This window comes from Misgurnus anguillicaudatus, chromosome 12 (assembly GCF_027580225.2).
Source record: "Misgurnus anguillicaudatus chromosome 12, ASM2758022v2, whole genome shotgun sequence".
NCBI classification, from domain to species: Eukaryota; Metazoa; Chordata; class Actinopteri; order Cypriniformes; family Cobitidae; genus Misgurnus; species Misgurnus anguillicaudatus.
The window spans coordinates 5,622,205-5,649,666 of record NC_073348.2 but is presented as its reverse complement, the minus strand read 5'-3'; the positions used below and the strand labels follow the sequence as shown (position 1 = coordinate 5,649,666).

The following is a 27,462-nucleotide window of genomic DNA, read 5'->3' as shown; positions in this document are numbered from 1 at the left end:
GATAGATTTGGATGTCATCAGCATAGCAATGAAACTGGAGTCCATGCATGCGTATGATGTCACCAATTGGAGAGATACAAATGATAAACAAAAGTGGACCTAAAACTGATCCTTGAGGAACACCCTGTGAGACTGGAGCAATGGCAGATTTATGCCCTTGTATAGTGATATAGTATTTTCTGTCGCTGATATAGGAAATGAGCCAGGAAAGAGCTGAACCAGTGATACCGATATTAGAAAGGCGGGTGATAAGTATTTCATGACAGACCGTATCAAAAGCAGAGCTTAGATCGAGAAGAATAAGAATATTTACTAACCATGAATCCATGGACCTAAGAATATCATTAGTCACACGAAGAAGGGCTGTTTCTGTGCTATGTGAAGTGCGAAAACCTGACTGAAAAGGTTCAAAAAGGCAATTTTCGCTTAAATAAGATCTTAACTGTGAAGCCACAACTTTTTCCAGAATTTTGCTTAAGAAGGGTAAATTTGAGATTGGCCTGTAGTTGTTCATGTTTAGATGGTCGAGGCCTGGTTTTTTGAGAATTGGGGTCACTGCAGCCATTTTTAATTCTGCTGGAACGATGGCCGATATTAAACTACAGTTTATTATATGTGTTATAAAAGGTTCAACCTCAGGAACACACTTCTTAAGCAAAACAGTGGGTATTGGGTCTAGCTGGCAGGATGTAGAATTAGACTTCACAATTAGATCCCTTATGGCAGCAGAAGTGGTGAGAGTAAAAGCAGTGAGAGAGTTTGTAGAGGGAACTGCATTAATCGACATCAAGCGTGCATTTGAGTCAGTTGTATAGGAGGTGTCTTTAGAAATAGAGTCAGTGATTGACTTCACCTTGTCTGAAAAAAAATGAGAAAAATTATTCACAATCATCTCGGAGCCAGAGATAACATGTTGTGGAGAGTTAGTGAGCCTATTGACCATAGCAAACAGAGATTTGGGTCTGCACATAGAATTTTTGATAGTGGAAGAGAAGTATGAGGATCTTGCAGCATTAAGGGCTGTACGGTACTTAAGCAAATGTTCTTTCAGAGCCAATGAGTGCACAGTGAGTCCAGTTTTCCTGTACAGTCTTTCCAAACGACGTCCCAAGGCTTTCATTGCTCGAAGTTCCGGGGTGAACCAGGGTGAAACATGTGTAGATGGAACCAGTCTGGTTTTAACTGGAGCATGTTTGTCAAATATTTGGGAAATTGAATTATTATAAATACTGCAAGAGGCATATCTGGCTGAATTTATCTGATATTAAATCAGGGCTGCGTTTCCCGATAACGTTCTCCCTTAGCGCGCTACGAAGACTCTTAAGTTAAACCTTAACTACAGGTTTACCTTTTCTAGGCGCGTTTCCCGAACTGTACCTTAGCGGGTTTCTTAAGGTATACTTTCTTACGTACGACGTTACCAGGTGCTGTCCATGGCGATGGTGTTGAATAGGTTGATATCGATTGCTCGACAATCAATTGTTCACTTTATGTAATAGGTACTTCGCTGCGTTATGAGAGAGCGGTGTTATTTATTAAAGAAACATTTCAGAAATAGAAAAAGTTACATTTATTAGGAATATCTGGTAAAAATATTTCAAATTTAATATAAACCTTGTATATTTTATTTTATATCAAACCCATGCAAAACTCGCGACTTCATGTCCAAAAGTATAAGCATAAACTGCTCCAATGCATCCATTATTCCTTCACTTTAAAGGATAATTTATATTAGGGGTTAATAAATGCGTTGCACAGGGGAATAAGGTGGGTCGTGCAAGTCACCTGGCTTGGCATTACACTAAAAATATATAAAAACAAATTGTTGTTTATTAGTTCACGCGTTTATGTGCTTGGACACTGCGCAAGCAGCGCGTTTAAAATGCGGATAACGCTTAATGGACGCGTTTCTGGAGCCGCGCCTGTCTGTTTACCTTAAATATAACATAAAATATATATTATATGATATATAATTGTTGTATATGATTGTTTTAGGTTTTAGTTTTGATTAGTTTTAATGTGGAAAATTTGTTGACCTTATATACAAGCAATAATCAAGTGGAGCATTTTCTTTTGAGTGTTTATAAAGAATTTGGCATGCAGCACCTCAAAGTTAGAAAACATTAAAAAAAGTCGACTTAACATCAATAATAATATTTAGGAAAATCAACAATTATGATTTCGTGATGAATGTGCTCCCGTGGTCTGTGATTTTACTTGATTTGTTTTATTGCAGCTAAAATAGATTCGCCCTGCCATAGTTTCACCAACTCCTCCACCCAAACGCTTTTTAAATAGTTTCTTAAGCCTGTAATAGTTATGTTGGCTTTGAAAAAGCCAACATACTGTTGTTGTATCTAAACTTATTAGTGGTGCTTGCATTTATGCAAAGCATCACTATTACTATTGCTCAGGGATATTATTATTAGTGGTGCTTGCATTTATGCAAAGCATCACTATTACTATTGCTCAGGGATATTATTATTAGTGGTGCTTGCATTTATGCAAGGCATCACTATTACTATTGCTCATACTTATTATTATTTATAAAACGGTTAGTTCCAATCCTTGATTCTGATTGGTCAATAGGTGTGCTTTATTCACGATAAAACACTGCTATGACCGATTCACCCAACGGTTCTATTTAATATCACTGCGCCCTTAGCAACACCCTTAGCAACACATAAACATATAATGAGACAAAGTTTGAGAACAGTTTGTTGTTTTTATTTGAGCTTTCATGTTATTGTTCGCAGTCAGGGACTATTTTTTTTAGCGGAAGGAATGCTTTTATTGATTTAACTTCATGAAAGTTGCACGTATATTTTATTTACTTTAATATTGTGTGGTAACCGTTTTATAAAAGCAATAAGGTACTCGAGGCAAGCGCTGCATCGTGAACAAGCAACGGCCGAAGGGGCTGCAGGCACTCCGCTTCGCGTCGTGCCTAACAACGCCCCTCAGCCGCTACCCATCCACGACACAGCACAGCCTCTTGTACCTTATTGCTTACTTATTTATTTATTCTTATATCTGGACACTTTTTCGGCTCGTAACTCGTCCCGCACGGTTTGTCGTAGACCAATGAAACAGGGCTCAAAACGACCGGCTTATTGAGGACACGTCTGCTATGACTTTTATAAGCAATCGGGTGCAAGATTTTCGAAAAGGGGGCAAAAAACCACCCAAAAAATCCCCTTGACTTAACATTGCGCCCAACTTTGATGGGTCATAGCTCCGCTCAAGGATTTTGTAGAAACGTGTGGGTTACAACATTTGAAGAGGGTGGTAGGCTCTGTAAGAACATGGATCACAATGGGGTGTAAGTTGTACCCCTGGGGTGTAAGAGGCACCCGAAATTTCCCATTGACTTATAATGGGGCAGGAAACATGCCCATATAAGGGAATAAAAAAGTTCCAGATGGAATATCTTTGCTTTACAATGTCGTAGAGACATGGGGGTGGGCTCATTTTACTCAGACATCCAATCAATTTATCAGGGTAGTCCGAGAGCTAATAAGCCACGCCCCTAGCAACCACTTTTAGGCACCCTAGCAACATAAAATTTAAACAGTTATATCTCGGCATCAGAACATCGTAGAATCACGGGGGTTGGATCGTTTTACTCGTGACTCGGAGGGTAATCACTGGCCACATCATTGGCCACTCCCAAGACACGCCCCTAGCAACCAAATGTGAGCACCCTAGCAACTGAATAAACAAAGCCTTATATCTCCGCATCAGAACATCGTAGAGAAATGGGGGTTGGACCGTTTTACTTGTGACTCGGAGTGTAACAACTGGTCACATCATTGGCCACTCCCAAGCCCCGACCCTAGCAACCAAATAAGAGCACCCTAGCAACCGAATAAAAAAAACCTTATATCTCCGCATCAGAACATCGTAGAGACACGGGGGTTGGACCGTTTTACTCGTGACTCGGCGTGTAATCACTAGTGGATGCCAAATTTTTCCCTAGCAACCAAATACAGTACCCTAGCAACAGTGTAAACAAAGCCTTATATCTCCGCATCAGAACATCGTAGAGACACGGGGGTTGGACCGTTTGACTCGTGACCCGGAGTGTAATCACTAGTGGATGTCAAATATTTCCCTAGCAACCAAATACAGTACCCTAGCAACAGTGTAAACAAAGCCTTATATCTCCGCATCAGAACATCGTAGAGACACGGGGGTTGGACCGTTTTACTCGTGACTCGGCATGTAATCACTAGTGGATGCCAATTTTTTCCCTAGCAACCAAATACAGTACCCTAGCAACAGAGTAAACAAACCCTTATATCTCCGCATCAGAACATCGTAGAGACACGGGGGTTGGACCGTTTGACTTGTGCCTTGGAGTGTTATCACAAGTGGATGCCAATTTTTTCCCTAGCAACCAAATACAGTACCCTAGCAACAGAGTAAACAAAGCCTTATATCTCTGCATCAGAACATCGTAGAGACACGGGGGTTGGACCGTTTGACTTGTGACTCGGAGAGTAATCACTAGTGGATGCCATTTTTTTCCCTAGCAACCAAATACAGTACCCTAGCAACAGAGTAAACAAAGCCTTATATCTCCGCATCAGAACATCGTAGAGAGACGGGGGTTGGACCGTTTGACTTGTGACTCGGCATGTAATCACTAGTGGATGCCAATTTTTTCCCTAGCAACCAAATACAGTACCCTAGCAACAGAGTAAATAAAGCCTTATATCTCCACATCACAACATCATAGAGACACGGGGGTTGGACCGTTTGACTCGTGACTCGGAGGGTAATTACTAGTGGATGCCATTTTCCCCCTAGCAACCAAATACAGTACCCTAGCAACCGGATAAACAAAGCCTTATATCTCCGCATCAGAACATCGTAGAGACACGGGAGTTGGATCTTTTTACTTTTGATTTGGAGTATAATCATATACTGTCGCCCGAAATTTGCCACGGCAAGCACCACTTCACATTTTCTTCAGGAAATGTACCTATCTAGTTATTATTATTCTTATGTCTGCACGTTTTTTCGGCGCGTAACTCGTCCCGCACGGTTTGCCGTAGTCCCATGAAGGAGGGCTCAAATCGACCGGTATATTGAAGAGATGGTGGCTATGACTTTTATAAGGGATCGGGTGCAGGATTTCTGAAAGGGGGGCGAAAAACCACCCGAAAAATCCCATTGACTTAACATTGCGCCCAACTTTGACGAGTCATAGCTCCGCTCGAGGATTTTATAGAAACATGTGGGTTACAACATTTGAAGAGGGTGGTAGGCTCTGTAAGAACATGGATAACAATGGGGTGTAAGTTGTACCCCTGGGGTGTAAGAGGTGCCCAAAAATGCCCAATGAAAAGTCAATGGGGCAAAATCCCATAGACTTACCATTGCAAAAATTTTGATGGGTCATAGGTACGAGTAAGGATTTTGTAGAAACATGTGGGTTACTAAATTTAAAGAGGGTGGTAGGCTATGTAAGAACATACATGACATTGGGGTTTAAGTTGTACCCCTGGGGTGTAAGAGGCACCCGAAAATTCCCATTGAGGAAACATGCCCATATAAGGGAATAAAACAGTTCCAGATGGGATATCTTTGCTTTACAGTGTCGTAGAGATAAGTGGGTGGGCTCATTTCACTCAGGCATCCAATCAGTCTCTCAGGATCATCCCAGAGCTATTAAGCCACGCCCCTAGCAACCACTTTTGGGCACCCTAGCAACATCTTCCATAGACTGCCATTATAAAATACCCAGATGGATATCTTTGCACCACAGTGTCATAGAGACATGGGGGTGGGCTCATTTTACTCAGGCATCCAATCAGTCTCTCAGGATCCTTACATAGGTATTAAGCCACGCCCCTAGCAACCACTTTTGAGAACCCTAGCAACATAAAATTCAAACAGTTATATCTCGGCATCCGAACATCGTAGAGACACAGGGGTTGGACCATTTGACTCGTGACTCAGAGTGTAATCATTATGGGATGCCAATTTTTCCCTAGCAACCAAATACAGGACCCTAGCAACAGAGTAAACAAAGCCTTATATCTCCGCATCAGAACATCGTAGAGACACGGGGGTTGGACCGTTTGACTTGTGACTCGGAGTGTAATCATTATGGGATGCCAATTTTTTCCCTAGCAACCAAATACATTACCCTAGCAACAGAGTAAACAAAGCCTTATATCTCCGCATCAGAACATCGTAGAGACACGGGGGTTGGACCGTTTGACTCGTGACTCGGAGGGTAATCACTAGTGGATGCCAATTTTAGCCCTCGCAACCACCTACTGTACCCTAGCAACAGAGTAAACAAAGCCTTATATCTCCGCATCAGAACATCGTAGAAACACGGGGGTTGGACCGTTTGTCTTGTGACTCGGCGGGTAATCACTAGTGGATGCCATTTTTTTCCCTAGCAACCAAATACAGTACCCTAGCAACAGAGTAAACAAAGCCTTATATCTCCGCATCAGAACATGGTAGAGACACGGGGGTTGGACCGTTTGACTTGTGACTCGGCGGGTAATCACTAGTGGATGCCAATTTTTTCCCTAGCAACCAAATACAGTACCCTAGCAACAGCGTAAACAAAGCCTTATATCTCCGCATCAGAACATGGTAGAGACACGGGGGTTGGACCATTTGACTTGTGACTCGGAGGGTAATCACTAGTGGATGCAATTTTTTTCCCTAGCAACCAAATACAGTACCCTAGCAACAGAGTAAACAAAGCCTTATATCTCCGCATCAGAACATGGTAGAGACACGGGGGTTGGACCGTTTGACTCGTGACTCGGAGGGTAATCACTAGTGGATGCCATTTTTTCTCCTAGCAACCAAATACAGTACCCTAGCAACAGAGTAAACAAAGCCTTATATCTCCGCATCAGAACATCGTAGAGACACGGGGGTTGGACCGTTTGACTTGTGACTCGGCGGGTAATCACTAGTGGATGCCAATTTTTTCCCTAGCAACCAAATACAGTACCCTAGCAACAGCGTAAACAAAGCCTTATATCTCCGCATCAGAACATCGTAGAGACACGGGGGTTGGACCGTTTGACTTGTGACTCGGCGGGTAATCACTAGTGGATGCCAATTTTTTCCCTAGCAACCAAATACAGTACCATAGCAACAGCGTAAACAAAGCCTTATATCTCCGCATCAGAACATGGTGGAGACACGGGGGTTGGACCATTTGACTTGTGACTCGGAGGGTAATCACTAGTGGATGCCATTTTTTCCCCTAGCAACCAAATACAGTACCCTAGCAACAGAGTAAACAAAGCCTTATATCTCCGCATCAGAACATCGTAGAGACACGGGGGTTGGACCGTTTGACTTGTGACTCGGCATGTAATCACTAGTGGATACCAATTTTTTCCCTAGCAACCAAATACAGTACCCTAGCAACAGAGTTAACAAAGCCTTATATCTCTGCATCAGAACATGGTAGAGACACGGGGGTTGGACCGTTTGACTCGTGACTCGGAGGGTAATCACCAGTGGATGCCATTTTTTCCCTAGCAACCAAATACAGTGACCTAGCAACAGAGAAAAACAAAGCCTTATATCTCCGCATCAGAACATCCTAGAGACACAGGGGTTGGACCGTTTGACTCGTGACTTGGAGGGCAATCACTAGTGGGTGCCATTTTTTCCCCTAGCAACCAAATACAGTACCCTAGCAACAGAGTAAACAAAACCTTATATCTCCACATTAGAACATCGTAGAGACACGGGGGTTGGACCGTTTGACTCGTGACTCAGAGGGTAATTACTAGTGGATGCCATTTTTTTCCCTAGCAACCAAATACAGTACCCTAGCAACAGAGTAAACAAAGCCTTATATCTCCGCATCAGAACATTGTAGAGACACGGGGGTTGGACCGTTTGACTCGTGACTCGGAGGGTAATCACTAGTGGATGTCAAATTTTTCCCTAGCAACCAAATGCAGTACCCCAGCAACAGAGTATACAAAGCCTTATATCTCCGCATCAGAACATTGTAGAGACACGGGGGTTGGACCGTTTGACTCGTGACTCGGAGGGTAATCACTAGTGGATGTCAAATTTTTCCCTAGCAACCAAATACAGTACCCTAGCAACAGAGAAAACAATGCATTATATCTCCGCATCAGAACATCGTAGAGACACGGGGGTTGGACTGTTTGACTCGTGACTCTGAGGGTAATCACTAGTGGATGACAAATTTTTTCCCTAGCAACCAAATACAGTACCCTAGCAACCAGATAAACACAGCCTTATATCTCCGCATCAGAACATCGTAGAGACACAGGGTTGGATCATTTACTTGCATAGCTTGGAATATAATCAATGGTGGATGCAAATTTTCTCCCTAGCAATCAAATACAGTACCCTAGCAACCGAATAAACAAAGCCTATTATCTCTCCATCAGAACATCAGACACATGGAGGTTTTTACTTGTGTATTGGAGTATAATCACTAGTGGATGCAAATTTTCTCCCTAGCAACCAAATACAGTACCTTAGCAATATCATAACCAAAGGCTTATATCTATGCATTAGAACATTGAAGAAACATGCCAGATGGATTGTTTTCTTGTGCCTCATAGTATATTCACTATAGTGGATGCAAATTTTATCCCTAGCAACCAAATACAGTACCATAGCAACCGAATAAACAAAGGCTTATATCTCAGAATATGTATATCAGAACATCATAGAGAAATGGAGGTTGGACTGTTTTACTTGTGGCTTGGAGTGTAATCACTAGTGGACGCCAATCTACTCCCTCGCAACAATTTTGCTGTGCATAACTACATAAATAACAACCTTCATATTGTGATATGCCTGCATGCAAATATTCAGGCTAAAAATCATGTGTTAAACAATGTTTATTGTCCAGAGAACACGAACTGGAGCTTATTTTTAATAAATAAAAAAACTCAGCATCACATCTTGTATTTAGATAACATTGTATTTTGTAAAATATATAAATAATAACACAATAGAGGACTTAAAATAGATATCAGATAAATAAACACTTTACAGATCTTACCACGTATACATCTTTCCTTAAAATATTGTATGGATAGCAGCAGTAGTGAACACACAGTAGTGAATGCCAAGTGAGCTGCCCTGGAAGCTTAACCAAGTTGCCTTAGTAAATGCCATCCATCATAAAGGTTTTATTTGTTTTATCTTAAATAACCAGGAAACATTCTGGGAATGGGAAGGTTATAAAATTAAAAACTAAACATAACCTACAGGGAACGTTCTGGGAAGGTTATCTTTATATTATAAAATGAAACCTAAAATAACCTGCAAGGAACGTTCCTAGAACATTCTCATTTGGTTTCCAAAAAAACATATGGGAACGCTAGGTGAACGTTCTGTGCTTTCTGGGATGGTTGTCAAACCATGGTTATTTTGTAGTAAGGGTCTATAATTGTTTTAAAGTCATTATTTATATATTTTATAAAATACAATGTTATCTTAATACAATGTAATGCTGAAGTAGTTTTCATTTTCAAAAAAACTTCAGTTCATGTTCTCTGAACAATAAAACTGTTTAACACATGATTTAGTCTGTTTATTTGCATTCAGGCATATTGCAATATAGAGGTTTATGTAGAGTACTTATGCCGTTTTAGTCTGATCATTTGCATCTAGGCATATCACAATATAGAGGTTAGGGGAACGTTATGGCAACGTTAGCAGACCATTAGTGCAACGTTCCCCTTAACGTTTGCACAAGGTTAGAGGGACGTTCCCTAAACCTAGAGGAATGAAATACCCACACACTTATTTTTATTTATTTTAAAATTGAATGCCATTGTAATATATTGCAAATGATCCAATGAATGTACAATAATTAATATAAATTTAAAAAACAAAAATCACAGTAAACATGGGCTCATTATAGCGACAGTTAATGCTGGCTGCTGATTGGCTGTATGATGGAAGACGTTGCGGAGTGGTTGCTACGGGATTCATTCTCCTCCTGAGGTAAGAAGTGAACGGTTGTTATGCTCTTTTATAAGCACTTAAAATGTCAAAAGTAGCTCTTTATATTAGTTAATATCTTTTATTTTGTCAATTTAGGTTATAAATTATTTGTATTGTCATTTGGCGTGTAGTTTCGGTTGATTAATTTAAAGCTTGCTCTGTAATAATCATGTCTGTGAGGCATATCTAGTGTTAGCCACAAAAATGTGGTAAAATCTGTGTTTGATTGATATTATGTCAATGGTTTTAGCCATGTGGAGTGTTTAGCTTATGTTTTATGTGCAAGATTATGAGATACGTCGAACATGTATTTATTTTGGCGCCGTATTTTACGTTTCATAGACTTAGATACTAAGGTAAAATTATAAGCAAGTGCAGATTGTGGCGTGGTACGTTAAGGTTAGGTTGACCAACACGTTTTTGTTAAGCATAGGAATGCACTGTCCAACAGATTGGTAATCGTCTATGAAAACCGTTTAAAACAGATTTCTTTCTGCTAACCGAAATGCTTAACATTAGGGGTGTAACGGATCTCGTGCAGTTAACCTCCTATGGCATCTCTAGTTTGGTCAGTGAAAAAAATACACTCTGCATAATGGTATTTGCGTGAAATACCTGTCGAATCAACTCATAGTATGCAATTCAGTTGCTAACTTCACAGTTACTCACGTGTGTTTGTGTAAACTTTGCATGGCGCGAGTGCCGTATGCTCAAGGCAATGCATCTAATATGACGAGTCACTCACAGCGCCGTCATAACCATTTTAATAGCACAAATCGCAGGTGAGACCGAAACAGCACACATTGCCTTCTGTGTCTAAATGTTAAAGAGTAACTAAACCCTAAACCAACTTTTTTAGTTAATGAAATTTAAGAATGATGCTTTATTAGTGCTGTTCATTGATTTTAGTAAGTTTTTTGACATTTGGATATAAAGTGTTTCAATACTACAATATATGGTGTAAAAACGTCTGAGTGCTGCCCTCTTGAGGTTGATCGGTGGCTACTGCAGTTGAATTTTCCTATTGGATGTTTGGTCCAAAAAACTCTGCCCACTTTTCTCGCATTTTTCAAATATTGCGAGTGGGTGGAGTCAGGCTCTGAACAGGGGTTTAGTTACGCTTTAAAAGTATAATTCACCCCAAAATTAAAATTCTGTCATTATTTTCTCATCCTCATGTTGTTCTAAACCTGTATGAATTTCTTATTTTCTGATGACACAAAAGAAGATATTTTGATAAATTATGATATGCACACAGCTTTTTGTAATCATTAACCTGCATAGTAGGAATAAATGTTGGAATTCAATGGGTACCATCATCTGTGTACCTACCATCATTTATCAGAATACTTCCAAAATATTCTTTCCTACTATGGAAGTCAATTGATGGGGAATTCTGATCATACCCAGCTAGACAAAAACAATAAATGAAACTTATATTGATTCATAGAGAGGGGTTAAGTGTAAATAAATGCATATTTGAATTTTGTGAACTGAAAACATTTCTTTATCCTTCCACTGTATATAATACAAACTTTTTTGTTATCATAAAAATGTTATGGGTTCGTAAATGAATGACTGCAATACTACATCTACTACTTATACTAAAGATGATATTAAATCATGTCTGCATGATCATGTTTTAGTGTTTAAATACTTTCTTATAGTGTAAGAAAAACACTTTTTTATTCTGAAAATTAGAATGGGTGAGGGGCCATAAAAATTCCTTTTGTTTTGGGCCTTCCTATGTCTGGAACTGGTCTTTTGCTTGCTTTCTGTATATATATTTTTCTACTCTGTATGATTGTTTTTCTGTTTTATGTTTGACACTGTTTTTTCTGTTTTAGAATACTGATTCATGAGCTGACATTTCTGCATTTGGAGGTAATAAATTAATTTGTGACAGCTTCAGATTTTGCTTGTACAAAACACCTTCGGGGCTCATGGCTCTAAAGGACTGCCCGGTGGCCTGGGGCCAGCGCAACAGACGCTTGGGCCAGTAAACAGTATTGTCACTGGTCCGATCGTGCTTTGCCCTCAATCACTAAAATACATTTTCTGCCCGTGCCTATTTGTATGTTTTTATTCTTATGCAATGTTACCATCGAGACCATCAATGTTGTTTATACTACAAATAATATCAGATTCATCAACCATTCTTAAAACCACTTGTACCATATAAGGGGAGTCTGAATCTTCCCCCAGGTTTCTTGATGTAGACCTGTTCCAATGGCTAGTCCACTCAGTCCAAGACATGTATATTTGGCATAAGTTGCCTGCATGTATGACTGGTTATTCTAAGAAAGAGATATTCTCAAGAAACATACCAAACAATTAAATTTTTTACATAAAAATGCAAAATATCATTGATGCTTGACATAAGGGATGCCACAACTCTCAAAATAATATTGAACTGTTCGGTTCAACCCTGCGGTGCAATATGCGTATGTGAATTGCGGTTGTGCGGTTTATCCATCCAAATCTGTCTGTTTTATTTATACTGCACTTCGGTTAATATGTGCGGGTTTGCATGATCTGCGCGCTGGGATATAAAACTTAAAGACTACGCGCTCATGCGGACATGTCAAGTATAAACACAACTTACGCGTTGATCTCCAGTCACTATGTGCTAGCTGCTTTAACTCTGCTTGCAATGCTGGTGTCAGATTTAATTTGCACCTTGGGCAAACTGTATTGTTGCATAACCCTACTTGACATACATGTTATGCATAGTTGACTTGAATTTTCTTGTTTTCATGATGTTATAATTTTTTTTTCAGCTTCACTGACTAGACTACAACTGCTGCACCTATTACCTTGGTCAGTAATGATGGATTTTAAAGCAGTATTTTAAAATTTCCATGAAATCACCACCATGATTGTAGTTATATTGTGGCTTATTATGTCTGTTTCTTTTTCAGATTCCTGTGTTTTGGCTTTGTCTACAGAGAGCAGTTCATATACATACATACATTAAGGCTGTTACTTTGATTGTACTTTTTTGTGTTTTGCCTTCTTTTTAATAATACATTTTTTTTTAGTTTAGATATAGATAGTTAGATAGATAGATAGATAGATAGATAGATAGATAGATAGATAGATAGATAGATAGATAGTTAGATAGAAAAGATATAGATTAGTTTATAGATATCTTATAGACTTTTTTGTGCTCTTTACTTCCTATAGATTAGTTCATAGATATAGACTTTTCGTGCTCTTTGTTTTACTTGCTATAGAGGGCATTCCATTTTTACTTTACTTTTATTGTTCTTAAAAACATAATTGTTAATTGTATTTTACAATTGCATTTTGCCATTTAAATATATACATACTGTCTTGCATTGTTATTAAACAGTTTTTTTCTTCTTAAGGCTATTCCACAGGTTTTATCTGCGCAGGCACAACAGGTAACATACATCAGTGGAAAGTGTGTGTAATTTGGAGTCTCCTGATTAAATGAATTTGACTAATTAGAAATAATATTTCTCTATTGGGCGGTTTCTCGGACCAGGATTAGCTTAATCCAGGACTAGGCCTTAGTTTAATTAGGAAATATAACTAGTTTGAACAAACATGCCTTACTAAAACATAACCTGTGTGCATTTTGAGGTAAAACAAAGAACACTGTATTTTAAGATATGTCAGTGCAAGTTGTTTTCAGTTTGGAGAGTGTTTAAGTCTAGGACTAGTCCAATCCCTGTCCTGGAAACTGCCCCTTTTGTCTTTTAAAGGGATAGTTTATCCAAAAATAAAAATTCTGTCCTCATTTACTCGCCCTCATGTTATTTCAAATTTGTATAAATGTCTTTGTTCTGATAAACACAAAGGAAGATATTTTGAGAAATGTTTGTAACCAAACCATTCCGTTCGGACTCCATTTACTTCTATAGTATACTTTTTCCTACTATGAAAGTTAATGGGGTCCACGAACGGTTTGGTTACAAATGTTCCTCAAAATATCTTAATTTGTGTTCATCAGAAGAAAGAAATTTATGTGGGTTTGTAACAACAAGAGAGTCAGTAAATCATGACAGAATTTTTTTGGGGGGGTAAACTATCCCTTAAACTGAATTTATTCTTTGTCTTTTAACTGAATTTGTTTTGATGATTAGGAAGAGACACATGGCTTACTCTTGAAGGGACACTTTACTTTTAAAAAAAAAAAAATCTCATTTTTCAGCGCCCCTAGAGTTACACATATGATTTTTACCATTTTGGAATCCATTCAGCTGATCTCCGGGTCTGGCAGTAGCACTTTTAGCATAGCGATGGTAATGGTCTAATCAGATTCAATGGATTATGCTAAAAGTGCTACTGCCAGACCTGGAGATCAGCTTAATGGATTTCAAAACAGTAAAAATCAAACGTTTAACTCTAGGGGAGCTGGGAAATGACCTTAATCTTGAAAAAAGTGGAGGATCCCTTTAAGACTTGAGTAAAGTTTTACTTTTAGAAGTTACTGAGTTAAATACAATTAGTGACATACTTTAAAAGGAATATTTTCCTTATCTCTTGATATTTTAAAGGATGCCACGGAAAGGAAAGAGATCTCAGGCTCAGAAGACGCGTTGGAGAAAGGTACTTTTGATCTCTTTGTTTGTTGCTTTGGCTGGTCAAAAATGATACCATAACGAGATTGTAGTAAACTGTATTGAAAATGCTAAGTAGGGATGCACTGGTTGACTTTTGTGTGAAAGTATTTCGAAATCTGTGTGCAGGACGTTAAGATTGCAATCTGCATTCTGCAAAGCACAAGTTAATTGTGGAGGAACAACAGTATATTCAACAGGGCTATCAAGTCTCACAAATTCACTGAGACACAAGCATTTCAGTCAGTTCACATGCTCACACCTCATACCTTGTATTTCTCATGCTGAGAAGAGACTGATAACTTTTCCTGCTATATACAATTAATAGACAAGGATGCAGGAAAGTTCTCTGTCGAGTTCATAACTGTCTTAAGTTTTTCTTGCGCTCCTCTGATGTCATTCACTTGAATGTGCGGCGCGCGCACACACGGACTGAAAGTTAGAAGATCAAGATCCGATAAATGTGGTAAATAACGCAGGTTTCTTGAGTATAGCCAAATTCGTGAATGAAATTATGAATGATTTATTCAAAAACTCACCAACTTATTTGCAATCAGAAGCTTTAGCTTACCTAAAACTAAGGAAAGTAGACTAGAGGTTTCCTGAAATTATTATAATTACTAGAGATGTATTTAATTATTATTGCCATGTAGTACTGAACATGTGCTCTTAACTCTCTCTCATACACACAACTTAAAATACATGTATTTTAATTTTTTTAATATGTAGAGCAATTTATTTAATTTGGATACATTTGTCTGTCTTTTATCAGACTTACAAATTGTTATAAATGATTTTTGCGCTGGTCAGTTTTGAACAATAGATAACATTGAACTGCTAGCAAGAAATTGGTGGGGCAGAGGGGCCCCTCCCTTAACAGATATTATCTCACTCCCGACTTTTGATAAAACTTGTGAGCTCTGCTTTCAACACAAGAAACTTGATCAGACTTTGAAAAGTTCATCTCCCAAAAGAACACAATCAGTATAAAAAGTTTGTTGATAATGCAAAACAGGCCTTCACCTCTCACTCAACCATTTATGTCATGATATCATTTAACCACTTATGTTTGTATTAAATGTTGCTTACTGTTATTGTTGTTAATTTCAGATGGTTACAGTTATTGTTTTCAATAGCCAAAACCAAGTTTAGCCTGTTAAATACAAAGTAAACATTTTGTTTAAGTATACTTTCATTTAAAAAAAAATCGAAATCAGACAATTTGCTTGTATAAAATATATAATAGATTTGTTGAAATTAAATGAAACCCCCCCTACTTCAGTTAAACTTGGCATTAAGGATGCACACTCTTTTAAACACATCAGTCCAACAGAACATGATTAATATTTTAAACACGAGGCATGTTTTGCTACATCTTGCTTGACATGCATACAACTTTACAAACATAAACAGGATTACCACCTTGTGATCTGACTTCGGACAGATGCCAGTGCGCAGCTCTCTGCACGTGCGTGAGGGTGAGAGAGGTACCAAGATGCAGCAAAATATATTTTAAACAAAAGGGATAGTTTGCCTCAGCTCGCTTGAAACGCATAAAACTGAACAAATACATAAGGATTACTTTGTGTTTGGACTTCGGACGGATACAAGAGCGTGTGCACGCAAGACAGAGAGGTGCAGCTGCTCATGATGCTCTGGATTTATTAACACAAGACGAAATGACAGAAACTAAATTTGGTACACTAATTGAATTACCTCGATTATCTTGTTTTTGCAATTGAAATGCTCAAAAATCGAAATTGATGAACGATTAATTGCACATCCCTAGGAATTAGCACTGGAGGCTTTCAATGAAACCCCACACTTACTGGCCTATGCTGTGATCTGTGTTCTAAATTATTATGCATGCCACATATTATTAAGATTTTAGTTAAAGAACATTCAGGTTTTAAAGAACTTGCTTTTTGTTTTATTTCCCATATCTTTTTAGCTAACTGGTATCAATATCAGACAGGTCTATTCAGTAGTTTGCAGGAGATCTTAATTAAAGGGAAACTTACTTAAAAACTACTTGGTCTACTTTATTTAGCAAGTTGTATGTCTTGTACAACATGCATTATCTTAAAGTAATGTATTTCCTATAATTTATATTTGGTGGAACCGAAACCATTGAACTATTATAAGATTTATAAGTGATTCACTGGTGAGAATGATTTGACTATATGAAGGGTTTCTAAAGATTACATTAATGATTATTTACAGGTTCAACAGGCAAGCATCCCTACTGCTGAAGCTCAGGTATCTGACAGACTACATGTAGAAGACTGTGATAGTGCACCCAGAGTTTTGTCTGTGCAGGCGTCTCATTGCCAGGGTGATGTAAGGTATGATGTTTTCTCAAGGAATCATCAGTGCACATGTGTAGCATTAATATTCTTGGCCAACCACAGTGAAGGGGTTCAGTTTGGGATGTCTGAACTTGATAGAGTTTTAGAGGAGGGGGATGCTTTGTATGTTGCTGTTAAAATGCAGCTTATGGATGAACAAAGATTTCTTCAGGACCATCTGGCTGTGGAGGAGGTACCATTGAACGTTTCAACATTGACCCAAACATACCGTGTGCAGAAGTCTGAGCTCAAGATGGGATTCCTCAGAGCCAGAGGGAACTCTGGCACAGAAGAATGGTTTATTCCTCTTACTGAAAGACTTCAGTGTCTTTCAACCACAGTTAGTCACGCACTTCTCATCATTTCTGTAGAATGTCTTGCAGTGTTCAGAGACAGATCTGGAAGATATGGATTTTTTGATCCGCACTCAAGGACTGCTGAAGGTTTGCGCCATCCTACCGGTGCTGGATCTGCTGTCATGTTAACTTTTACCCACCTAAGTGAGATGATAGACAGAATTCTCAGGATCTTCCAGGATCACTCTGATAAGGCCAGCTATGAATTTTTGCCTGTGTCATTTGAAATGGAGCAACAATCTCACAAACAGTCAGCACCATCAGCTTGTACACAAGTCTCACAAATTAAATTGGCTCCTCCACAATCAGGAAACATTGTTAAAGCCCATATCAATATAAACCAGCAAGTGATGAAATCAATTAAGCAGCGGAAAAGAAAAGTGAAGAGAAAAATAACTGTAAAACAGTTAAAACCCAAGGACAAAACTGCATCTCAAGAAGTCAGAAAATTAAAAAAAAGGGAATATGAAAAAGAGCGATATGTTACACGCTTAACATATCGACTGAAGAGAAATCAGGCTATAAAGGAGCGATATAATCAAGATTTTCAATTCAGGAAGAAAATTCAACACTATATGACCAAAAGGTATAACACGTGTGCTGTTGCTCAGACTAAGAAGAAAGAGTACATGGTGAGGAGGTACAGCACGGATACTGACTTTCAAAAGAAGATGAAAGAGTACATGGTGAGGAGGTACAGCACGGATACTGACTTTCAAAAGAAGATGAAAGAGAACATGGTGAGGAGGTACACCACGGACACTGACTTCCAAAAGAAGATGAAACAGTACATGGTGAGAAGGTACAGCACGGATACTGTCTTTCAAAAGAAGATGAAAGAGTACATGGTGAGAAGGTACAGCACGGATACTGTCTTTCAAAAGAAGATGAAAGAGTACATGGCCAAGAGATATAGAGATGACCCAGAGTTTAGAGCACGTCACATGCTACATTGTACCTTGTATAAAACAAAGAAACGTGTCAATGATGTTGCATACCACATATTTCATAAGTTGCAATGTGCACTCCGCATCAAAAAGAAATATCAACCATACATCAGTTCCAGAAAGGAAACACCTCAGCCTGTGGTCAGCAAAGTAATGCAAAGTGCCATAGATGCATTCAGATGTAACATTCAGCAAGGCCCCACACATGTCTGCACAGTCTGTCACAGAGCTATGTTTCCAAATCAAGTCAGAGTCTGTAACAGAAGGAGTTACATTAAAAATCCACATATTGTGGCATCTTGCTTAACCGGGCAATATGTTCACATTTGTGACAGTAGCTGCAGAGAGTCTTGTGTGGTTCCAGAACAAAGAAGAAAGGAATGGATTTGCCATACTTGTGATAGCCATCTGAAGAGAGGAAGCATGTCTTCAATTGCTGTGGCAAACAAACTTGAATTGGCACACATCCCTGCAGAATTAATGGATTTAAATGTGCTTGAACGTCAACTCATTGCCAAAATTGTACCGTTTGCAAAAATTGTTGCACTGCCTAAAGGACAACAAAGAGCAGTGCATGGGGCAGTTGTGTGTGTGCCGTCTGAGGTGGAAAAGACGGTAAATTGTCTACCAAGAGACAGTAATGAGTCGCAACTCCTACAGGTGAAGCTTAAAAGACACGTCCAATTTAAAGGATACCAGCATTTTCACACTGTGAATATGCACAACGTTGTTGCAGCTTTATTAAAGCTAAAAGCAATTCACTCCGAATACAAGGATATCTCTATTAGTGAAAATTCAAGATTTGAAAGTCACCTTGATGAGGAAATTGACACAGAAGAGCAACAAGACATCAGTGTTTCTGAGGAGGACAAGCAACATGTGAGTGAAGAGGAACAGGATGAACTTAGACCTGGCCTCACGCTGGACACATGTATGCAGCCACCAGACATCGGCCAGGAGATTTTATCATATGGCGAGGGAATATTCAGCATTGCACCTGCTCAAGGAAAAAAACCTGTTGGGTTTTTCAAAATCCCAAAGCTGGAATCCATGGCGTTTCCCGTTCAGTTCCCTACTGGAGAAAACACAATTGATGAGGCAAGAGAATTAGCATTATCTCCAAGTATGTATTTCAATGCTAGATTGCTCTCTGCGGACACACGCTTTGCTAGAGACCAAAGTTACCTTTTCTTTGCACAGTTTGCAACAGAAACCCATATGGCCAGAAACAGCATGACTGTTCAGTTGCGGAAAGGCAAACCCATCACAAAAGATGGCCGAAGAATTTCGAATAGGTTGCTTCAAGATAACCGTGAAGTTGAAAGACTGGTGCGCAACAAAGACGCCACGCGGTTCATGCAACCCCTTAGAGGCTCGCCATCTTATTGGGAGAAAACTCTAAGAGACCTGCAAGCCATGATCCGGCAGTTGGGAACCCCCACTTTTTTTTGCACATTCAGTGCAGCCGAAATGCGATGGCCTGAAGTAATAACGGCAATCAAGGCGCAGCAAGGTGAAGAGGTTGATTTTTCAGAGCTTGACTGGATGACAAAATGTGAAATCCTTCGAAGTAACCCTGTTACTGTCATGCGGATGTTTGAGAAACGAGTGGATGCACTAATGACTCACCTGCTTTTGTCACCTGCCCAACCCATTGGAAAGGTCAAGGATTTCTTTTACAGAGTTGAGTTTCAAGCAAGAGGTAGCCCACATATCCATCTGCTTGCATGGGTAGAAGATGCACCTGAGTTTGAAAGCGATTCTGATGAAGTTGTTTGTGGCTTTATTGACCGCTACATAACATGCAGGCTCCCTGATTCCATGGCTGATCCTGAACTTCATCAGATTGTCACAGAGGTTCAACTTCACAGCAGGAAACACTCCAAGTCATGCAAGAAAGGAAATGTGTTGTGTAGGTTTGGGTTCCCTAAACTACCAATGTCTGACACCACAATAACTCGTCCGCGACCCCAACGACCTGAAGAAGAAGAAAACGAAGAGGATAACCACCAAGACAGAAGAAAGTCACGATCCGATGCTGTTCAAAAAGCAATGAGTGATGCTAGGATGAAACTCAAACCATTGTGGGATTTGCTGAATGATCCCCAAGTCTCCTTTGAAAACTTGTCTGAGCTACTGACAAAATGTAATTTGTCCATGGAGGATTACATGACGTACACCAGGGATTTGTCCACATCTAGTGTCATTTTGATCAAACGTGATCCAAAGGAGGTTTGGGTTAATGGATACAATCCGGATTTGTTGAGGGCATGGAATGCTAACATGGACATTCAGTACATACTTGACCCTTACAGCTGCATCATGTATATGTTGTCCTATATTTCCAAACCAGAGCATGAAATGAACGAGATGCTGAAGAACGTAATCAAAGCAGTGCGTGAAACAGATGTGAACGAAGAGGATGAAATGAAGCACATTATGCAAGCCTATTCGAAACACAGACAAGTGAGCTCGCAGGAGTCTGTTGCACGAACGTGCAGCCTACCAATGAAAAAGTGTTCGCGAAGTGTTGTGTTCATACCAACGGACGATGATGCTCTGAAGATGAGCCTGCCCCTTAGTGTCCTAATGAACAAAAATCCAGATTCAGAGGATGTCTGGATGTCAGGAATAATAGATAAATACAGAGCAAGGCCTCAAACACCGGAGTTTGAAAAGATGTGTCTGGCAGACTTTGCTTCAAATTACCGCATTGTGTACGGTCGGCAAACTAAAGGAAAGAATGTGCAACGACTGCTCAACGATATGGGATTTATTCAGCAAAGAACTGTCGGTAAGGCTGCCGTTATTCGATACGCACGCTTTTCAGAGGAAAAACAACCGGAAAAGTTTTATGGAAGATTAGTGAAGCTTTATGTGCCACATCGTTTCAATGCACAGCTGAAACCTCCAACATTTCCAACTTATGAGCAGTTTTACAAGAGTGCATTTGTAGAACTTCCTTCCCACCCTGGTCTCCGAATGCCTGTTTGTGCAATAGTGAAAGGACACCAGGAGAAATTCAATAAAAACACAGTGAAGAAGTGGACAAAGCAATTGAACAGTTGCAGCAACAAGGCCCATCTGAAAATGCTTGGACAGCTTTTGCCCCTGAAGCTGAAGTGGATAATTTGGAGTGCATTGCAGAACGAGAAGATGTCAATCCTGATGAAGAGGATATGCAAGATGATGTGCCAGAATACCAGATTCTTCTTGAAGATGGAGATGGAGTCGTTCCTCAGATAAAGGCACCACAGATGAGTGTTGAATTTGTAAGGAAGATGTATCAAACTCTAAATGAGACACAGGCAGCACTATTCTACAATGTCCGTCAGTGGTGTCAGAAGCGCGTCTGGGGTCATAATCCGGAACAGTTTTTTTACTTTGTGTCAGGTGGTGCTGGTTGTGGAAAATCACATGTCATTAAGTGCATATATACGGAAGCAACCAAGATCCTAAGACAACTGCCTCGACTTCAGGAGGAAGGGGATCTCTCTATGCCTACAGTGATTTTGAGTGCATTTACTGGAACGGCAGCATTCAATATATCTGGTAAAACACTGCATTCCATTTTAAAACTGCCAAGGAACTTAAAGCCACCTTATCAAGGACTTGGGAATGCTCTAGATGAACTACGAGCAGAATTATGCAGTGTGGAAATTCTCATCATTGATGAAGTGTCCATGATTTCGAAGGATCTTTTCGCCTATGTAAACTGGAGACTTCAACAGATCAGAGGCAGCAAGAAAGCATTTGGAGGAATCTCTGTTCTCGCTGTAGGAGACTTTTTCCAACTACCACCTCTCGGTAAAGCCAAACCACTCTGTGTGTATGAAGATGATGTTCTGGACTTCTGGAAGGACAGTTTTCAAATAATTACCCTTACAGAGATCATGCGTCAGAAGGAGGACCTTGCATTTGCTGAGCTTTTAAACCGACTGCGAGTGAGGCAGAAGACTGATGCTCTTAGAGAAGAAGACCGAGTTCTGTTACTCCAAGCTGTAAAGAACCCAGAAGACTGCCCTCATGATGCTCTGCACATATTTGCAACCAACAAGGAAGTTCACATGCACAATACTAAAACAATACAGGCTATTCACACTGACATCATAACCATTGATGCTGAAGACTACAGGAAAGACCCAAGAACAGGAGTGATGAAAAGACAAAAGAAACCTGTCACTGGAAAGAAGGATGACTTGCTGGATTCTATACAAGTTGCAGTGGGAGCTCGTATAATGGTGACAAGGAATCTGGATGTTGAAGATGGAATTGTAAATGGATGTTTTGGTCAGATTGTTAACATTGTCACTAAAACAAGAGATGGAATCGCCACTGTACACATGCTAGGACTTCAGCTCGACAATCCAAATGCAGGTCTGAAACACCGCAGAAGAGTGCAAGGTGAAGACGACAACTCTGTGTATATTGAGAGATCTGAAGAAAGTCTGAGAAAAGGAACAGTTCGTCGTCAATTTCCCATCAAGCTTGCTTACGCCTGCACAGCTCACAAAGTTCAAGGAATGACAATGCAGTCTGCCGTAGTGTCATTGAAAAAGATTTTTGAACCTGGAATGGCCTACGTTGCTCTCAGCAGAACAACTTCACTTTTTGGATTACATATTACAGACTTCATTGAAAAGAAGATTTATGCTGATCCTGAAATCACAGCATCGTTGCAGAACATGAGAAAAGTGACATTCGAAGGAATCATGCCACTTTTGCAACACACAAGGGAAATCAACCAGGACCAAACACTTAAAATAGTTCACCACAACACGGAAGGACTGTCATCTCACATCGAGGATATCAGATGCCATCATGAGCTACTTTTATCGGATATTCTTTGCATAACAGAAAGTCACTTGTCTGGCTCATGTATTCCACAACATCTCCAGTTGGAAGGATACAAGATGTTTGCACGGAATAGACATGTCTCCTACTCAACGCATGCAGAAATGGCAAAGAAAGACGGTGGTGGAGTTGCAATATTTTGCAAAGAAGATATTCAAGCTCAGTCCAGACAGTACATCCAAAGTGTCACAGACCTGGAGTTTGTTGTCATTAAAATCGACACCCCAATGTGTGCAACAATTGCTGCAGTGTACAGGCCACCAAACTACAGTCTTGAAAAATTCTTGCCGAATTTAAGGGGCCTACTTGATTATCTGGACATCGTAGACAAACATCCTGTAATCATCAGTGGAGACTTTAACGAGGACCTCTTATCTGCTGGAAGAAAGGCTATACTGGAGATGTTTCAATCCAAGGGATATACACAGCTAATCACATCAGCTACAACTGAGAAGCACACACTACTGGATCACATATACATCTCACATCCGGACTTGTGTCTTCAGTCAGGTGTGTTACAGACCTATTACAGTTACCACAATCCTGTGTACTGTATATTGCGAAAATGACATTCTGTGGTTGGCCAATATTGTCGTGTTTTTTGCCATATGGAATCCTGGGCATCGACTACACATTAACTTTCTTCAGGCTCTGTGGTGCTGGACGTGCATAATGTGGTTATGATTGTGGTGTTTCGACAGACGGAATGATGGGCAATAAGTATTAAACGTTGCAATAGGGCTCTGACAGCCTTAGCCAATGGGTTGACTCGAATGGTTGTGCACTAATTGTTGTGTTGTTATGCCATACGAAACCGGGGGCCACTGAACCTGCATTAACGACGACAGTGGGGGCTCACTGACAGCCTTAGCCAACGGGTTGGTGCGTATGGTCGCGTTGTTTTGTTGTCTTGCGTTGTGTGCACATGCCATACAAAACCGGGGGCCACTGAACCTGCATTAACGACGACAGTGGGGGCTCACTGACAGCCTTAGCCAACGGGTTGGTGCGTATGGTTGTGTTGTTTTGTTGTCTTGCATTGTGTTATCATGCCATACAAAACCGGGGGCCACTGAACCTGCATTAACGACGACAGTGGGGGCTCACTGACAGCCTTAGCCAACGGGTTGGTGCGTATGGTCGCGTTGTTTTGTTGTCTTGCGTTGTGTTGACATGCCATACAAAACCGGGGGCCACTGAACCTGCATTAACGACGACAGTGGGGGCTCACTGACAGCCTTAGCCAACGGGTTGGTGCGTATGGTCGTGTTGCAATGAGATTGTGGCATCTATGGTCATTTAACTGTGTTATGGCAGTGAGTTACAAAGCAGGTACAGCAGCAGGAAGGACGAAGGAGTAATGTGGCAGCAGAAGGGAGGACACTAGGAAGTAAAGGCGGCGGCAGCAGCATACAGGATGCAGTGAGGATTAGTGTGGCAACTCCAGGGAGGACACAGACAGTGAGAGCAACAGTGGCAGTAAGTCATAAATGACAGTAAGGTAAAGTTAGAAGTAGTAAGACACTGTTGTGATGTATTTCCTTTGTGTTCAATTTGTGACAATGTGTACTAGATGTTTTATCTGCAATCACCTGCTGTTCTGTTATTATTAATATGTTGTCTTCTGTAAAGTTGCAGGAAGAATTTTGAGACGATAGCAGTCCTGTCCAACAATGGATATTAGTGTGCAATATACTATCTAAAGCTAAGTGTTTTAAGAACTTTCTTCAGTCACTGTACTACTGCACATCGTAACTACTTTTGGAGGAATATTTTATTCTAATTCTGATTCTGATGTTTTTCAGGAACCGCCAGGTCAGAATGTCTGAGAAGATCAAGTGTGCTACAACACCAATAATGACAAGCAGGATACATTGTAAAGCTGGATTTCTTTTAGTAAGTTGTAACTTTTATTTATTTGTTTTGTTTGTTTGTTAGTATATGTGTATTTAGTGACCCCATTATTCAATTGTTGATTTCATGGCTAGATAATGTGACCAAACCCATTGGCATTGAGGACAATACTGAAGACTAAAGAAGCAAAGGAAGAAGCAGTCTCGGGTAAGTGTCAATACTACTGGTAAAGTCTGGTGTTTCAGTGCATTTTATCATACAATGTTTTTGTTCAGAGGCATGTGCTTTGATGTGAAAACCAAGTTTTAAAGTGTATCATGGTTCTCAGAAGAAAGAGTGGCTGACGGAGTAATGAGAGTAATGTGGCAGCTCGAGGGAGGACACTAGGAAGTAAAGGCGGCGGCAGCAGCATACAGGATGCAGTGAGGATAAGTGTGGCAACTCCAGGGAGGACACAGACAGTGAGAGCAACAGCGGCAGTAAGTCATAAATTACAGTAAGGTAAAGTTAGAAGTAGTAAGACACTGTTGTGATGTATTTGCTTTGTGTTCAATTTGTGACAATATGTACTGGATTTTTTATTTGCAGTCCCCTGCTATTTTGTTATTATTAATATGTGCTCTTCTGTAAAGTTGCAGGAAGAATTTTGAGACAATAGCAGTCCTGTCCAACAATGGATATGAGTATGCAATATACCATCTAAAGCTAAGTGTTTTAAGAACTTGCTTCAGTCACTGTACTACTGCAAATCGTAACTACTTTTGAATGAATATTTTAAGCTAATTCTGATTTTGATGTTTTTCAGGAAGCGCAAGGTCAGAATGTCTGAGAAGATCAAGTGTGCTACAACACCGATAATGACAAGCTGGATACATTGGAAAGCTGGATTTCTTTAAGTAAGTTGTAACTTTTATTTATTTTTTAATTTTTTTGTTTGTTGTAAGTATATGTGTATTTAGTAACCCCATTATTCATTTATTGGTTTCATGGCTAGATAATGTGACCAAACCCATTTGGCATGTAGGACAATACTGAAGACTAAAGAAGCAAATGAAGAACCACATTGAAGCAGTAGAGGTAAGTGTCAATACTACTGGTAAAGTCTAGTGTTTCAGTGCATTTTATCATACAATGTTTTGTTCAAAGGCATGTGCTTTGAGGTGAAAACCAAGACAGTGTTAAAGTGTATAATGGTTCTCAGAAGAAAGAGTGGCTAAATGTTTCTTGCAAGACACGTATCTGACCTGAACTTAATGCTCTGTCAGTTTTGCAGAATCAAAACAATTGAAATAAATACACTAATATGATCCTCTCTGTTTTACCTCCTCTACCTCAGGGTGTCCAGCCTGTATGCAATGTCAGATCCAGCGGCTAGATGTCGGGAGCTGCTTCACTACACCGCTCATTGCATTAATTAATTTCATTTTATTTAAAATTTAGTTTTATCATATTAAATAATTGGTTTCTATATATAGATATATAGATATTAAAATATAAAATATTAGTTTAATATAATAATTGGTTTCAATATATAGATATTAAAATATAAAATATTAGTTTAATATAATCATTGGTTTCAATATATAGATATAAATATATAGATATTAAAATCTAAAATATTAGTTTAATATAATCATTGGTTTCAATATATAGATATTAAAATCTAAAATATGAGTTTAATATAATAATTGGTTTCAATATATAGATATTAAAATATAAAATATTAGTTTAATATAATAATTAGTATCAATATAGATATATAGATATTAAAATATAAAATATTAGTTTAATATAATCATTGGTTTATATATATATATATATATATATATATATCAAAATATAAATATTAGTTAAAATAGGAATGTTATTAATAATGTGTACGCCATGCCAGAAGAGGATGGGCAGCCCCCTGCTGAGTCTGGTTCCTCTCAAGGTTTTTTATCTCCTCTCAAGGTTTTTTTCTTGCCACTGTCGCCACAGGCTTGCTCACTGGGGGTGTTGTGCCAAATCCTGTGTCCCTCTCATGTCTTTGTCAACTAGGGTTTTCAAAACAACAGTTTGCAAGTCAATAAAAATATTTATTTATTAATTGAAATTATAAAAATATAAATAACCAGGGTCCCACAATTAATTAGAAATAAAAATGTAATCATAATAAAAGCCCCTCTGGTTTTCTGAAATCACAGGACTTATTACTCTTATACATGTAAATACCTGCGTTGTAATAAACCAAATCGTGGACAGCAATAGAGTTTTTAAAATAGTTTTGAAAAAACATGCAGAAGGTTAACAATAATCCCAACAACTTTTTACCGGTATTATCCCAAAATAAAACTTGTGTTAGAAATTTTGGAAGTGAAAAAAATTTTATGTTTTGAAAAAAGAATTTAAAGCAAAAATTATTGTGTTAAACAAGTTAACAAATAAGGTGGTTACTACACATATAGGTATATCATTTTTCTCCTAGTATATTGTATTATTTCAACAGTAAAGTATTAGAAATTTAAACAAGTTAACA

At 39.2% G+C, this 27,462-nt stretch overlaps 2 long non-coding RNA genes across 4 annotated transcripts; both read left to right on the top strand.

Moving 5' to 3' along the window:
* Positions 1 to 9,762: 9,762 nt before the first annotated feature.
* LOC141369137 (uncharacterized) lies at positions 9,763 to 13,055 on the top strand. Its single transcript, XR_012372700.1, has 3 exons — positions 9,763 to 11,880; positions 12,777 to 12,816; positions 12,918 to 13,055. It is a non-coding gene; the product is annotated as an uncharacterized lncRNA (long non-coding RNA).
* Positions 13,056 to 13,151: 96 nt separating this feature from the next.
* On the top strand, positions 13,152 to 26,448 carry LOC129435078 (uncharacterized). 3 transcript variants are annotated; one of them, XR_012372368.1, is made up of 9 exons: positions 13,152 to 13,403; positions 14,523 to 14,574; positions 16,809 to 16,844; positions 24,723 to 24,986; positions 25,079 to 25,151; positions 25,273 to 25,423; positions 25,577 to 25,840; positions 25,939 to 26,021; positions 26,281 to 26,448. It is a non-coding gene; the product is annotated as an uncharacterized lncRNA (long non-coding RNA). The 3 variants fall into 3 exon arrangements; XR_012372367.1 differs by having other exon boundaries at positions 16,809 to 16,930; XR_012372369.1 differs by lacking the exon at positions 16,809 to 16,844.
* The last annotated feature ends 1,014 nt before the right edge of the window (positions 26,449 to 27,462 follow it).